At 44.1% G+C, this 14,229-nt stretch overlaps 1 protein-coding gene across 14 annotated transcripts in view; it reads left to right on the top strand.

The window, feature by feature from the left end:
• Positions 1-14,229, top strand: part of Apbb2 (amyloid beta precursor protein binding family B member 2) — a 333,238-nt gene that overhangs the window by 128,247 nt on the left and 190,762 nt on the right. The window contains exon 5 of one of the 14 annotated variants that reach the window (XM_076938578.1): positions 2,130-2,229. The exons of the other annotated variants lie outside the window; for them this stretch is intronic. The gene's annotated coding sequence lies outside the window, so the exon portion shown is untranslated. The remainder of the gene's footprint in view (positions 1-2,129; positions 2,230-14,229) is intronic. 14 annotated transcript variants of the gene reach the window in all.

Genomic DNA, 14,229 nt, shown 5'->3' with positions numbered 1-14,229 from the left:
CCTAGGCATCAAAGTGGTGGTGTTTTGGTAGCTATGGAAACTGCCCATGGAGTAACCGAGGTTCCTATCAATCACTTGCAGTGAGCTAGCAGTGCTGGGGCAAATGGATACCTCTAAGAACTCCACTACTGTTGGAGAGACGGCTCGGTGGTCAAGTAGCTGTTCTTCTACAGGACCTGGGTTTGCTCTGCAGCACCCACGTGGTGGCTCACAAGCATCTGTGACTGCAGTCCAGGGCATCCTTGTCCTCTTCTGGCCTGTGATGATACCAGACACACATATAGTGCACATGCATGCAGACAAAGCACCTGTAGGCATGAAATAAACATAAATAAATCTTTAAAAAACATAATTAAAACCAAGAAGTAAAATAAGCCATGTTCACAGAGAGCGTCACCAGGGTAACATGTACCTGGGTGCTGTGGAGAGAGTCGGACACTGTGGCCAACGCCTGTGGGAGCCGAGCTGAGGGTGGATTTCTATATTTTTAAACTTTAACATTTTAAGTGGTTATATAAGTATCTGTGTAATCTCTATTTTATCTCTTGGCCCTTAAAGCTTAAATAATCCGTGATCTTGCTGGGAGGCAGGGATTCCCTACCCCTTCTGTAAGAGAAAGCTGCAAAGCAAGTACCACAATTGATCCACTTTTGCCTTGGTAGAATCTGGCATTTTTTTTTTATCTTGGTCCACAAAAATATTACTTTCACATGGTCCACTCAAAAATGTTGTGAGGAGAGATTCTTCTTCCAAAATGGTTACAATTCTGTTGCTTGGGCTCTGGGGAAAGCAGAAGAAATAAATTTATATGGGAGACTCATGTTTGTAGGCATGCTCTTTTTCCCCACTGTCTGGGACTAAACATACCACCTGCCAGGTATGTGACTTTCTAGAATGTACTATAGACTCCGAGTTACACAGGCCCGCACTGCCCATGACTTTTAAGGAAACACTTCTTTCTCTCCTGATAAGTTTCTTACCAATTGCTCTCCTGGAGAACAGTGCCCCTCCCTCTTTTTTTAACTGGGCCACAAGTGTCTAGCTGGCCTCTGAGTGCTGAGTGGAGATGGCTTCCAATTGCTGTTCCAAGGCATCTGTTGAAAAGGTCACTTGCATCTGTTTGTGATGGAAGGAGAGTAAGTGGTCCATTTTCCAGAGTTACATGTCACCTGGTACCGCCCTTCTTTGGGCAGTTCTAGTCAGTGGCTCTCACTTTGTTTCCATCTCTGTCTTTTTTTTTTTTTCTTTCTTTCTTTTTTTTCTGTCATCAGTTCTTAGTATTGTCCCTCAGTAGCCTCCTGTGTGGTTTCTTTCCCATTCTCCCCCTCCCTCCTTTGTTTCTTGCTTATCCAGATTACTCCGTGAGGTTTGCTTGTGGAGATTTGCAGCCCAGCTTCTAGGGGACCTCAGATTCAGGGGCTCTTTTTTTTTTTTTTTTTTTTTTTTTTTTTTTTTTTTTTTTTTTGGTTTTTGGTTTTTGGTTTTTTGAGACAGGGTTTCTCTGTGTAGTCCTGGCTGTCCTGGAACTCACTCTGTAGACCAGGCTGGCCTCGAACTCAGAAATCCGTCTGCCTCTGCCTCCCAAGTGCTGGGATTAAAGGCGTGCGCCACCACCATCTCAGAGGCTCTTTCTGCTCTCACAGAAGACAAGGAAACTAAGATGACTTGAGCCCCCAGTGCCAGACCTGTCTTCTCAGAAGGGTCGTACTGTTCCCTGGGTAGTATTTCACAGAAAACAACCACAAAAATATCTCTTCTCTTTATGATTTTATCATCAAGTGTGATCAGAATAATGGCCAAGGGTTGGCAGTGCACACTGCTATATGTTCAGTTATTTTTTGAGGCTTTTGTGTTGAATTGGAGTTTTTATTTCCTTTCTGTTTGGGGATCTGCCTTTGCTCAGTATCTTTTTACACTAGAGTATGCTCCTCTGTAATGGATTGTGGAATGATATCCACTGAGCTCCAGAATAAGAAATGAAGTCAGCACAGCTGGCCTTTTCTTATTTTTAAAAAACTGTGTTTTTTCATAAGACCACAGTTTGAAAGTATTCCAGAAATTGCTAATATATTTGCATCACAGTTTATTATTGTTTATGTCCAAACGTCTCTCCCATTGCATGACTGAAGCCACCACTGTAGCCGTGGACACAGGCCCTGAACTTTTGGATACTTACCCATCTGCAGGCCCTGAAATCCCTCTGCCTTCAAATTGGATCATACATAAGAGGCAAGTTAATCCCTCCCAGGAATGTCTCTGCTCATGCCACGCCCCTGCTGAAAGGCTTCGGGCTTTCCGGTCAGTCCAAAGGTCACCCTTTTATACTTGTATCAGTTATATTTCTCTCTTTATCTTTAATAACCATTCCTCTTAATTAACAGTCAAGATTGCTTGTTATTTTTTCTTCAGCTAAAATCTTATACCAGGCTTGGGACTTCCCCTTGTAGTAAGGTACCTACTTTTTGTCCTTTGGTCACTGTATTGGCACTCATTCTGTGCCTTCCCTTGTTGTGGCCCAAGCTGCCCCACGGTTGGGGGCCAAAATGTCTGGGACCGCTCTATCAGTGTTGGAACCCTCACTGCCAAAAGCCTTGGGGGCTAAACTGTTAGAGCCCGCACTGCCCCAAGCTGCTTCAGTCCGAGGGTCGGGGTTCAGCAAGAGAGAGAGTGAGGATGGATGCAGAAGAATGGAGACCAGACAGAGTGTGATTCAGTCCCATTTATTCTTTAGTCTCTCTTCTTCTCTCCAAGCCCCTAGTCTTGAGTTCCTAGTCCCTAGTTCCTAGTCCCTAGTGCCTCCAAGTTCCAAGCTTCCTTCCAAGCTCCCTTCCAAGTGCCTAATACTTAATAATCATTTCTTCTGAGTTCTCTAGTCCAAATGTCTTCTTCCTCAATGCCTAATTCCTACTGATTTCTTCTGTCTGCCTCTCACCTTTTATATGTCTCACTTCTAAGCCACGCCTTTAAGTCATGCCCTTAGGTCTTGTCTCTAAATCTGATCTCTAAGTCACACCCTTAAGTCTCACACCTTTAACTCTCACACACCCAAGGGAAAATCCTGGGTATCTAAACAATGTTATCAGAGTGTGCTCAGCTGTTGTAGGTTATTGTAAACAAACCTCTTGTCAGGGTATATGGCTCAAGATGGCTGCAAGGATAATAGCTGCCTTCTATCGGCTCCCCACACTCCCTGGCATGACATTCTGTCAATTCCATAACCTGCTAACACCCTGCTCTCTTTAGGATACAGAAGAGTGACCCTGTCTTTTTTCTGAGAGCTTCATGGTTTCTCCCCTGAAAGTACGGATTACTATAGTTCCACTTAAGAGGTTTGATCCCTCTAGAAACTGGTGCCCTGATTTCTTCTTGTTTGGGATGGATGTGCATACTTTTTTTGGACCTTGACAGAAAATACTCATTACCTTTCTTCCGAGACCAAGGATAGCATTTGTCTATGAACCATACCATAACTTGTGCCTTGAATAAGGGTGCCACAAAGAAAATGAAAACCATAAAGAGGGAATAAGAAGTTCACAATGCTACAACCCAAAAGATAACTTCTAAACACTTTGTTGGATTCTTTGCCTGCTTCCAGCAAGTAGAGCATGTAGATATGTTTCCTTACTAGGTGTGTCTTTGCAGACATCAGTGGAATAATATTGGGATACTTGTGCAACAAAGTATCATTTTTGCTTTTTACTTGGAGAACACATTTGATCTCTAAGGTTCATCCTTCACCCTAAAAGTCTCCTTTTAACCAGTTCATTTACTTTCCTAGTGATCCAGAAACTCCTGGTCAGAGATTATGATTATGTTAGTGCTGAGTTCCCTGCTGTGGAGGGAGAGACTTTTGCCTGATTAGGCAAGGCTTCTAAATTGACTTCTGCATCCATGCTTTGATCTCAGCTCCCAGTTGGAAAGCATCACCTAGGCACCTGGAAATACTGAAGGGCAAGCTTGTGTAGAACTGGGGTTCTCAGGCAAGGGATCTGTTCTCTTCTCAGCCTGGCTTTGAGGGAACATTTGGATTTTGGCAAACTTAGTACCATGTTCAAGGTTGATAGCAGCCAAGTGGGTCTTAATGACTGAAAGGCCAAGACAGAATATGGTCCCCAAGCAGGGGACTTGCTAAGGCAGTGTGCCCTGTGTGTGAGTCAACTACACAGAGTTGTGAGGATCAGAAAGGCTAGGGATCCTTGGGGAAGCTCATGGCGTTAGTACTGAGATTCCACACATGAGTGAGTGTGTGGGAGAGGTTAAAGACAACAAAATTTAAATGACAATAACATTTACTATCACTATGGTTTTGGCCAGTTTGTTTTCTAAAGAGAAATAGAAGTTGTAAAGCAAAAGATTTTCCAGAAGAAAAAAAAAAATCAGTACCTGAGTGTGAAATTGTTCAGCTGAAAGGTTTACTTGCACACATGCCAAGAACTTACTGGGTCTGTGCAGGTGCTGTTGGTGGTGTGTGCACCTCCCAGCTCCAGCATCTTCCTGTGGGTCCATCTCACTGTAGAAAGGAGAAACAGGGCTATCCCCAGCTGATCCTGTTAACTGTTTGAATAACCTCTATTTCCTCATATTTTCCTAAAACTGAGTATTTTAGTTAACATCCTGCTGGTATGAAGAAATAACATGACCATGGTGATTCTCGTAAAAAAAAAAAAAAGCATTTAATTAAGGCTGGCTTATGTTTCAGAGGTTTAGTTGATTGTCATCATGATGGGAATTATGGCAGCAGCGGGCAGGCAGACACAGTGCTGCACAGGCAGCTCAGATGTCAGTTCTACATCTGTATCTGCAGGCAGCAGGAAGAGAGAGTGACACTGGGCCTGGCTTGAGTATCTGAATCCTCGAAGCCCGATCCTAGTGACACACTTCCTCCAACATGGCTACACCTACTCCATAGGTCTAATTCTTTCAAATAATGCCATTCCCTATGAGCCAATGGGGCCCATTTTCATGCAAGTTGCCACAGCTAGGCTTGACACCCCCACCCCCATCCAGCAGCCCAGAATTGGTCCCATTAGGTGTGTGTGGGCCCACATGAGAAAATGTCAGTTGTGGATATGTATTGAAGGTGTGCCTGGTTTTCATTATTTCTGGTGTATATCTTAGTTCAAGTCGATCTTTGAAGAGACGAGTGGTCTGATTTTCTGTTTCAGCACCTTAGGGAAGTAAATATAGAACAGATTCCTTGGGCTGAGGGTCTAGGGCAGCAGCCTGTGCCGGTGGGAGAGGCTCTCCCTGGGAGGCGTGGCCTTTAGTCCCAACCCTGAACCTTTTTGGCTCACAGCGAGGTGATCAAGGCATCTAACCCAACTTGAGAATCACTTTTGACATTTGTAAGCTGAGGAGCTGGGTGGCTGTCAGGGAGAAAGCACTGGCGCAAAAATTCTACCATTTTTGCTTTCCAAAGAAACATGCAAATGAAGTTTGGCTCTAGGGAGAACCAAGTCAGAGCTAGCAAATCTACTCAAGACAGAACTGAGGATATTAATAGCCAGTGTCTTAGTCAGGGTTACTGTTGCTATGATGAACTATGACCAAAAGCAAATTAGGGAGGAAAGAAATTTATTTGGCTATACTTACCTATTACTGTTCTTTATTGAAGAAAGTCAGGGCAGAAACTCAAACAGGGCAGGAACCTGGAGGCAGGAGCTCATGCAGAGGCCATGGGGAGATGCTGCATACTGACTTGCTTTCCATGGCTTGCCCAGCCTTTTTTATAGAACCCAGGATCACAGGCCAGGGATAGCAAATTAGCTAGGCCCTCCAACATGAATCACTAATTAAGAAAGTGCCCCATAGGCTTGCCTATATATAGCTCAGTCTTTTGGAGGCATTTTTCTCAACTGAAGCTGCCTCCTCTCCAAAGACTCTAGCTAGCTTGTGTCAAGTTGACATAAAACCAGCCAGCACGGCTAGTAAGTAGTGTTTAACCTGGGGGTTTCAACTACTTAAAATAACTGCAAATGGGCCAAGACAAAGACCGTTTAAAGGAGAGAGATCCCAGTCAAGTACATATGATGGTGATAGCAGTTAACAGAAACAGAACATGCTCTTACACAGTAGTGCTTTTGTTTGCTAAACACGTGGATTTACGTCCATTTCCTGGTGCAATTGCACACATGCTTCTGATAGCAGAGATTCAGAGGAACCATTCTGAATGTGATCAGAGAATAGGACCTGACCCATAATCTGAGCTCAGTAGAGAAATGCTGGGCAACCCAGTGGGCACCTGAACTTGCACAGCCACGGGAAGGGGGGCTTGTTCTGTGTGGCCCTCTTTCCCCACATCCTTCAGGGCCTTTGGTTCCACAGCCTCCCTTGTGTTCAGGGGACAGCCCTTTACCGATTCCTCATCTCTCTCCTGATTATTTGCCTGATGTCCTTCTCTGCACACCGGGAGGTCATCTGCATGTCCTGCTGTGTTTTATTTGGGGTTTTCTTTATAGCCCTCGAGGCTGTATCACAAAAGCCTCCCTTTCTGCTCTTGTGTTTCTTCCTGCTGCTCTCCCAGATTGCTGCACATTTAATGGCATAAAACAACAAGCAATATTCTCTTACTGTTTAGGAGACTAGAAGTTTCCAAGAGCCACAGGGTTCACAGTGTGAGTAGGGCGGGCTCCTCCTGGGAAGTCCAGAGAATTCACCTCTGTGACTGCCCTGCTGATAATGGCTGCCCTTGTTCTTTGGACCTGATAGAACTAGCATCTCCCCTAGCCTCAAGGAGGATCAAGCCAACCCTGGCTTAAGTTCCTTTCTCCCTGGGCAGTCAGATCTTGGTCTTTTAAAGACAGTTGTGGCTGTGAGTCAGGGTCTGAGAAAATCCAAAGTACTTCCTCTTCTGAAGCCTTTAAACTCATGGACTCTAGTCCATGGGGCCATGCAAAGCAACACTCACGCCCTGTGTTTGAGGAAGTGGACATCCAGAGACAGAGGCAGTATTCATGCATCTTTCTTCCTTGAGTCAATCCTTTCCTTTGCTTATACTACTTATAAGTAGGTTATATAAGTTTATTATATAAATCAAATATTTGTAATTTTTCCTTTATAGGAACTTGTATACACAAACCACATGAATGCTTGTATACAAACATACCTAGGAAAATTATAGACCCCTGCCCACAAACAAATGACCCTATTGGAATTGGTATAGTTACCCAACCAGAAGGGTTAGACTTTCTGTTGCTTCATAAGATGAACAGGCAAGTGTACTTAAAAGCAAGTATGAGGCTCCAAACATTGTTTTGTTGACACATCTCCATGTCCTTTTGGAGCAAACTCTGTGTGCTAGCTGAGTAGCTATAGCCACTGACCAATTAATTACCTTATAGGTCATAAATTCTCTTTGACTGTTTGTAGTGCATTATTGAAATTGTACCTTTCATGAGATACAATTCGTTCGAATATTATTTGGTCTCTTAAAATACAAAGTTTACAGGTGTCTAATATGTTTACAAAACTGTGTGGCCAGCACCATTATGGAATTCTTGGGTATTTTTTACTCTAAAAGATATGAACCCACCACGATTTGCGGTGGGTACCATTCACACACCTCCCCTTCTTTCTAAAAATCACAAATCTGTCTTATCTCAATGGATTTGCCTTGCTTACCATTATATAAATGGAATTACGTCTGTAAAGGTTTGTCACATAGAGTAGTATTTTTTGAGCATATTGTATTCCACTCTTTATTACTGCCAAACAATTAGCAGCTAATAGACTTCAAGCGTTTGTTACCCATTTATTGGTCACGGGCATCTGAGTCGCTTCTACTTTTTGTCACAATACATAATGTAACTGTGACATTTCTATATGGCTTTTCATGTAATACATGTTTTCGTTTCTCTCGGGCTTTATCTGAGAGGGTGAGTGCTGCTCTGTTTTACCTAGCGTTCTGAGGAGCTGCTCCAGAGTCTTAGAGAATTATTGGCCCATTTGTGATCATGGTGGCCTATGGGTTCCTATTTCTTCACTTTCTTTCCACCCTTGTTACTGTGTGTGTGTGTGTGTGTGTGTGTGTGTGTGTGTGTGTGTGTTGGTTATAACTGTCCTACCAAGTCCTTATTGTATAAATTATTTGCATTTCTCTAATAACAGTGTTGGTTGTTCTCTCTCTCTCTCTCTCTCTCTCTCTCTCTCTCTCTCTCTCTCTCCCTCCCTCCCTCCCTCCCTCCCTCCCTTTGGCATTCACTTTGAAAAATACTCAAATCCATCCTTATTTCTTTGCAAACTTGGGCTATTTGTTGCTAACACTGTAAGGATTCTGTTTGTTGGCTAGCAGACTCTCCCCAGTCCCCTATCTTCCTGTAGACTTTTTTTTTTAAACCTCTATGAGTAAAACACAGCAGTTTTGAATTTTGGTGGTGCAAAATTTATTTGCCACCCTGTCACCCCCACTCCCTGCTGTGTTTCCTTTTTTTATAAGATGACTAAGAAATCATTACCAAGCTATTGGAGATTTACCCACAGACTTCTTTTTTCCTCAAAATTTTATATTTTTAGCTCTTGCAATTAAGTTTCATTAATTAGTGTTAAGTTTGTGCATAAGCCAGTGTTGTCGTCTGAGTTTACTGTTTGGTATTTGTTGAAAAAGACTTCCTTGAGGACCAATTTGGCAGCTTCTACAGAGAACCCTGGTGTACTTTGACCAGGAGTGTGCTTTCTCGCTAGGTCATTTGGGACCCATTTAAATCATAATTTTTTTCCAGACAGAAACTCATTTTCTATTTATTTCAGCTTTCTTTAATTTCTCTCACTGGTATCTTGTAGTTTGCGGTATCCAGCTTGCTCTTGCTCTCCTGTCGACAGAATTTATTCCTAAATATTTTTGATGCCATTGTAAATGATAGGACACCTCTCTCTCTCTCTCTCTCTCTCTCTCTCTCTCTCTCTCTCGTACGTTTTTTGTGTGTGTCTGCCAGTATGTATGCATTTGGGTGTGAGTGTGCGTATCCATCTGTGCCGTACATGGTGTGCATGCATGTACACCACGTATGTAAATACATGGGGCCAGTTGGCCATCCGCAGACATAATTTCCTCAGGAGCCCTCTGCATTTCTCGACATAAACTCTCTTGGAACTTGGGACTTGCTGATTCAGCGAGGCTTCCTGGCCAGTGAGCTTCAGGATTCTCCCTGCCCCTCAGCATTGGGATCACAGGCATGCACCCCACACAGTGCCTGGTCTTTGGGTGCTGGGGACCAAATTCCAGGCCTTGGGCTTGTACAGCAAACACTTTACTGACTGAGCTACATCCCAAGCCCCGGATTTTAAATTATTTATTGTAGCATTTGGAAATGATTTTTATATGTTGGCCTTGGAGACCCATTTAATTGTTCAGTTTAGTGAGTACATGTTTATCTTCTTTATATTTTTAACTTTTTGTAGACTGCTATACCATTTCTAGGTTAATTTGCTATGCACATTGCCTGTGCCTTGTATTAGTTTGGTTTCTTTCCTTTTTTGGAAGATAATTTTATAATATTTATGTACAGAAGACTTAGTGTACGTTTAACCCAGTTTTAGGTCTTTAGCCTTTGCCCTTTCCAGCTTGGCAATGTGAGCCACAGACTTAGAACCCAAGACATCGCCTCCCCAGTGGCAGCGGATCTTGTCATATCTGTCACTATAATTGGTTCTAATAGCTTCCACCAGCTTAGCCAGAGCACCCTTGTCTTCCGAGTTAACCTGTGTGAAGGCAACTGTGGTGCATGTCTTCCTGTGGACCAGGCGCCCCGGCCTGGCCTTTCCCTTGATGATGCAGTAGGGCACCCCCATCTTTCTACACAGGGCAGGCAGGAAAACCACCAGCTCAATGGGGTCTACATCATGGACAGTCACCACCAGCTGAGCCTTCTTGTTCTCCACCAAGGTTGTGACTGTATTGACTCCTGCTCGGAGGACAGGTGGTCTCTTAATTGGGACGTCCCCTTTGCCAGCAGCTTTCTTCTCAGCATGGGCCAGTAGCCTTTACTTCTTCTCTTGCTTTGTCTCTGGCCTGTACTTGTGGGCAAGCTTAAGCTGAGTAGCTGTTTGCCTGTCCAGGGCCTGAGTGAACTGGTTAATGGCAGGAGGTACTTTGAGCTGCTTATAGAGGATAGAGGATGGCTCTTTGCTGCTGCAGCCTGATGTAGCTGGGCTATTTGAAAAAGCATGTTACATCTCTTTTGGGCTGGATGTCCTAACCAGTGCCAAAGTTCTTGGGCCAACCACCTTTTTAGCCTCCTGTTTCTTGATGACGGAGCAGGCCAGGGCCACCTTCTTCCCCCTGGCCTTCTTTCTTTTGGGCATCTTGCTCGGCTGGAGGAGAGACCGTAGTTTGGTTTCTTACCTGGCGCTCTTGCCCTGATTCTGAGGCTATTGGATGTCAATCCCACGTGAGCCTGGGTGTGCAAAGGGAAGTTTCTCCATTGCCCTCGTGATACCTTGGTGCCCAGTGTGTCATGTCTGCTCCAAAGGTGTCAGGGCATCTACTCTTTGGCCTGTGGACGTCATGTTGCCTGACTCCGTACCTCCAGGCCTGTGGTGTCAGTTTGGTTTTCTCTTGCTGATGTGTGTGACTCTTCTCTGAGAGTCATCACAGTCTTAGCTGACAGACTTTTTCCACATATGCAAAAGTTCTTGTTTTTTAAAGTGCGTTGATAGTCTCCTATTCAGTTTGTCCATCTCTTTGTAGCATCAAAGCCCTTCCCGGTGATCTCCACTCACCATATTGACTGGACACTTCATCACTATACTCTGATGAAAGATTATAAGACCTCTTGAGGCACCAGATTTCCACACAGCTTTAAACATAGTTAAGTGGCAAGTAAATATTAACTTAGGGAATGGGTGTCTGAAGCTATCCACGGAAGTGCTGTGTGTGTAAGTCACTACCTTCCTGTAGTGAGTGCAGGCCTGTGATTGTCAGCTCATCCCTTGGGACACTTCTTGGCTAGGTCTCAGAACCTGTAGACTCCAGTGACTTGGCTATATCTTATTGTTGGAGATAAAAAGAAGATGCTGTTTGTATCTACTCATCTTTATCTGGAGAAGGAAATGAGATTTGACAGTGCATTAAAATGTCTTTCTTCTAAGTTTACTTCTGTTTTATTTGTTTCCTCAAAATGTCTTCTGTCTTCTCCTCTAAGCAAAGGCTTGAGATATATATGTGTGTGTATGCATATATGTATGTACACATACATGTATTTTTAAGGCAAGGTCTTTTATGAAACCCACTCTACCTTCAAGCTCAGGATTGTCCTGCTTCATCATCTTGACTGTTGGGTTCAAAAGTGTGTGCTACCACACCTAGCTTGAAATGTTACTTTGATATGATAAGCAAGCATATCTTACCTGGGTGCTCTGGGGTGACTTTAGTCCCCTTCAGTAACAGAGGCCAAAGCTAAAAAGCCCATGGCAAGACATCAGTAGCAGGAATTGGCCCATTGTCAAGGAGCCGGCTTGTTATCTGTTCCTGAGCTGAAAGCCTTGTGCAGGGAACTGCATGCACCTTCCCTTTCTCTTCTCAGGCTCTGAAGAAACCTGTGGGCTAAGTCAAGGCCAGCCTGGGCTACAAGTGACATCCAGTATCAAACAACAAACAAATCCAAAGTCCTCCCCCTCTTCTGAGAGTGGTCTCTGGAAGGGAAATGGAAGCATAGAGCCGCAAGGGCAGGTCTGAAGCCAGTGGAGTCCTTTCGCTGCCTTCCCTGGTGTGTTTGTGTAAACTCAAAATTACTCTAATGGGAGTAAACCTGATGAGTCAACTTAAAGCCACAGAAATGAAACTGGTAGAATTCTGAAAGGGATGATCTGCTTTGTCTCAGTCACTTGGTAGGCCAGCTGATGACTAGCTTCTGCATTTCCAGACCGTTCTGTGTGGATATATGTGAAGAACACTGAGCAACTCCTACCTAATATTTGTAGAACGTCTCGTGTCTAAATCAGTTTTCCCTCAGTTTTATAGAAAGTGAAACCCACAGTTCACTTGTTTTCCCCATGAATCCTTCTTTTCTGTCATCTGATAACTGGGGAACTTGGTACCCTGCTGCCAGAGTGCAGAGATCCCCCAGACAGCTAAGGGTTCATGCTGCTTGTTTGGAACTTGATGCTGTCTAAGACCATGCATCCTGCTACCATCCTGTTCTGCCAGTGGAGCTTGGCTGAAGCAAAGATCATTTCCAATTTTTTGGGACATCAGAAGATACGAAGTTTCTGTTTTTGAGATGATTGTTTTATACATTGCATGGCCCCACATGCTTGAGGGGAAGGTTAGAGCTTAGATCACAAGGTGGTTCAGTTCAACCTGCCAGAGCCCAAGGCTTATAGTGATGTCTCTAGGAGATTGCTGTTTACCCCATAATGAGTTGTCAACTCATTATGTCAACTGTACTGTGACCAGTGCTGACCACAGTTGTGTCATGTACAATCAAATTGTGTCTCGTATCAGCTTAGAGGAGAGGTAGGTCAGTAAGGAGAACAGAACATCTTTCTGATGGAATGCAGTGCTGTATGAGTGGATACAGTTCAGGTCACGTAGCTGGCAGATGTGGGACTCAGGGTGCTGTGGATGGCCTTTGAAGGCCACATGATGTGGGATATTGTGGAGGGACCTGACACACTGGATGAGATGAGAAAGGGCCAGCAGGGCACATGCCCTGGTGAAAACAAAGAGCATGTGTGTTCATAATAGCATTAATGTGTAATACATAGAAACAGCTAATAATTCTTCATGTATATTATTTTCATCTTGTGAAATAGTTACTGCTGTCATCCGTCAATATTATACAAAGAAACTGAGACACAGAGACAGTAAACAAGTTGTTTAAGGATATACAGAAAATGGTAGAGATAAAATTTGAATGTAACTCTACAGTCTTTGTTGTGAACCATGGTGAGCCACGTCCTATAGATGGGAGAAGACTGAGATATTGGAAGGGCAAATGTTCTAAGGCCAGGATCTGGTGGGTGATGCTAATACCACCCCTGCTTCCTGTTCCATAGACGTGTGAGGAGATGAGGAATGCCCACTGCCACAGAGCTGTCTGCCACAGTAGACAGTGCTCCTCAATCCAGGACCCAGAATAAGTCCATCCTCTCTTATGTGACTTGTCAGATATTTGTTTAAAGCCTTAAATTTCTCTGTGTCACCAGAGAAATTAGAGGTAAAGCATGTCAAGCAAGTCCTGGATGGTGAGTGTGGGCTCGATTCTGGAGCTGGAGAATTGAGAAGGACAGAGAAGGCCTGAAGTGGTGAAGAATGGACATTAAGCAGACTCCCAGCTGACAGCATTATGGGTCATGGTCAAAAGTATAGGGCAATTAGATACAGTTACTGGGTCCACATAACATTGGGTGGCCATGGTTGACATTACTGAATGATGTTAACAAGAGACCAGAAGCAGGAGTGAAGAACACATTCTGAGCAGAACTGTGGAAAGCTTTGTCTTAGCTGATGGAACTGAGAATGTGTGAGTTCAGGGCTTGGGATGGGGCAAGGTGGCCAGAGCAGAGTGCACATAGTGGGTGGGCAGGTGAACTTGGAAAAGGTACCTGAGCAATGGCACTCAAGGATCTTTCTGAGGAGTGTTGGATGCTTCCCAAGAGCAGTGAGAAGGCACTGAAGGTCAGTGAGGCATGGGGCTATTATGCATCTCGATGGGAGATACAGGATGATAATCACATGTGGACCTGTGTGATTGGGAAGGGGCAGGACAGGATGGGAACTGAGCATCTCTGGGACAGCACCTTTCAGAGGAGAACTGAGCATCTCTGGGACAGCACCTTTCAGTAGAGAACTAAGCATCACTGGTCATCTTCCCTGCCTAACATCCTAAGCATCAGGATTGCAGCTCACATAACCTCACTGTGAGGAGTGAGGAACCTGGCCCCAGGCAAAGTCTCTTAGTGCTCAGGTTGTGTCTGAGTTCACAGCAGCAAGACTTCATGCCCTTGGTAGCCATTTGACTGACAGTTTATGCCTGTTCCTGTATGCAGAGGAAAACCAGACCATGTGAGCTCCAAGATTTAACTACCCCCCTTCCAATTCCTATTATTGTTGTTGTTACTGGTGTTGATACTTATAACACATTGTTTTCTGTGTAGTAGTGGCTCTGATACAATACCTGGAGATACTGATTGCTTTCTTTGTTGGAGGCTTCTCGTCTTCCCAAAATGGAGCCTCAAAACAGGAACACATTAAATTGCTCACTCAGTGCCCATAACCCATTCCGTTTTCAA

Source organism: Arvicanthis niloticus, chromosome 7 (assembly GCF_011762505.2).
Source record: "Arvicanthis niloticus isolate mArvNil1 chromosome 7, mArvNil1.pat.X, whole genome shotgun sequence".
Classification (NCBI taxonomy): Eukaryota; Metazoa; Chordata; class Mammalia; order Rodentia; family Muridae; genus Arvicanthis; species Arvicanthis niloticus.
Note: the sequence above shows the minus strand (reverse complement) of the source record. Positions and strands in the feature narration are given on the sequence as shown.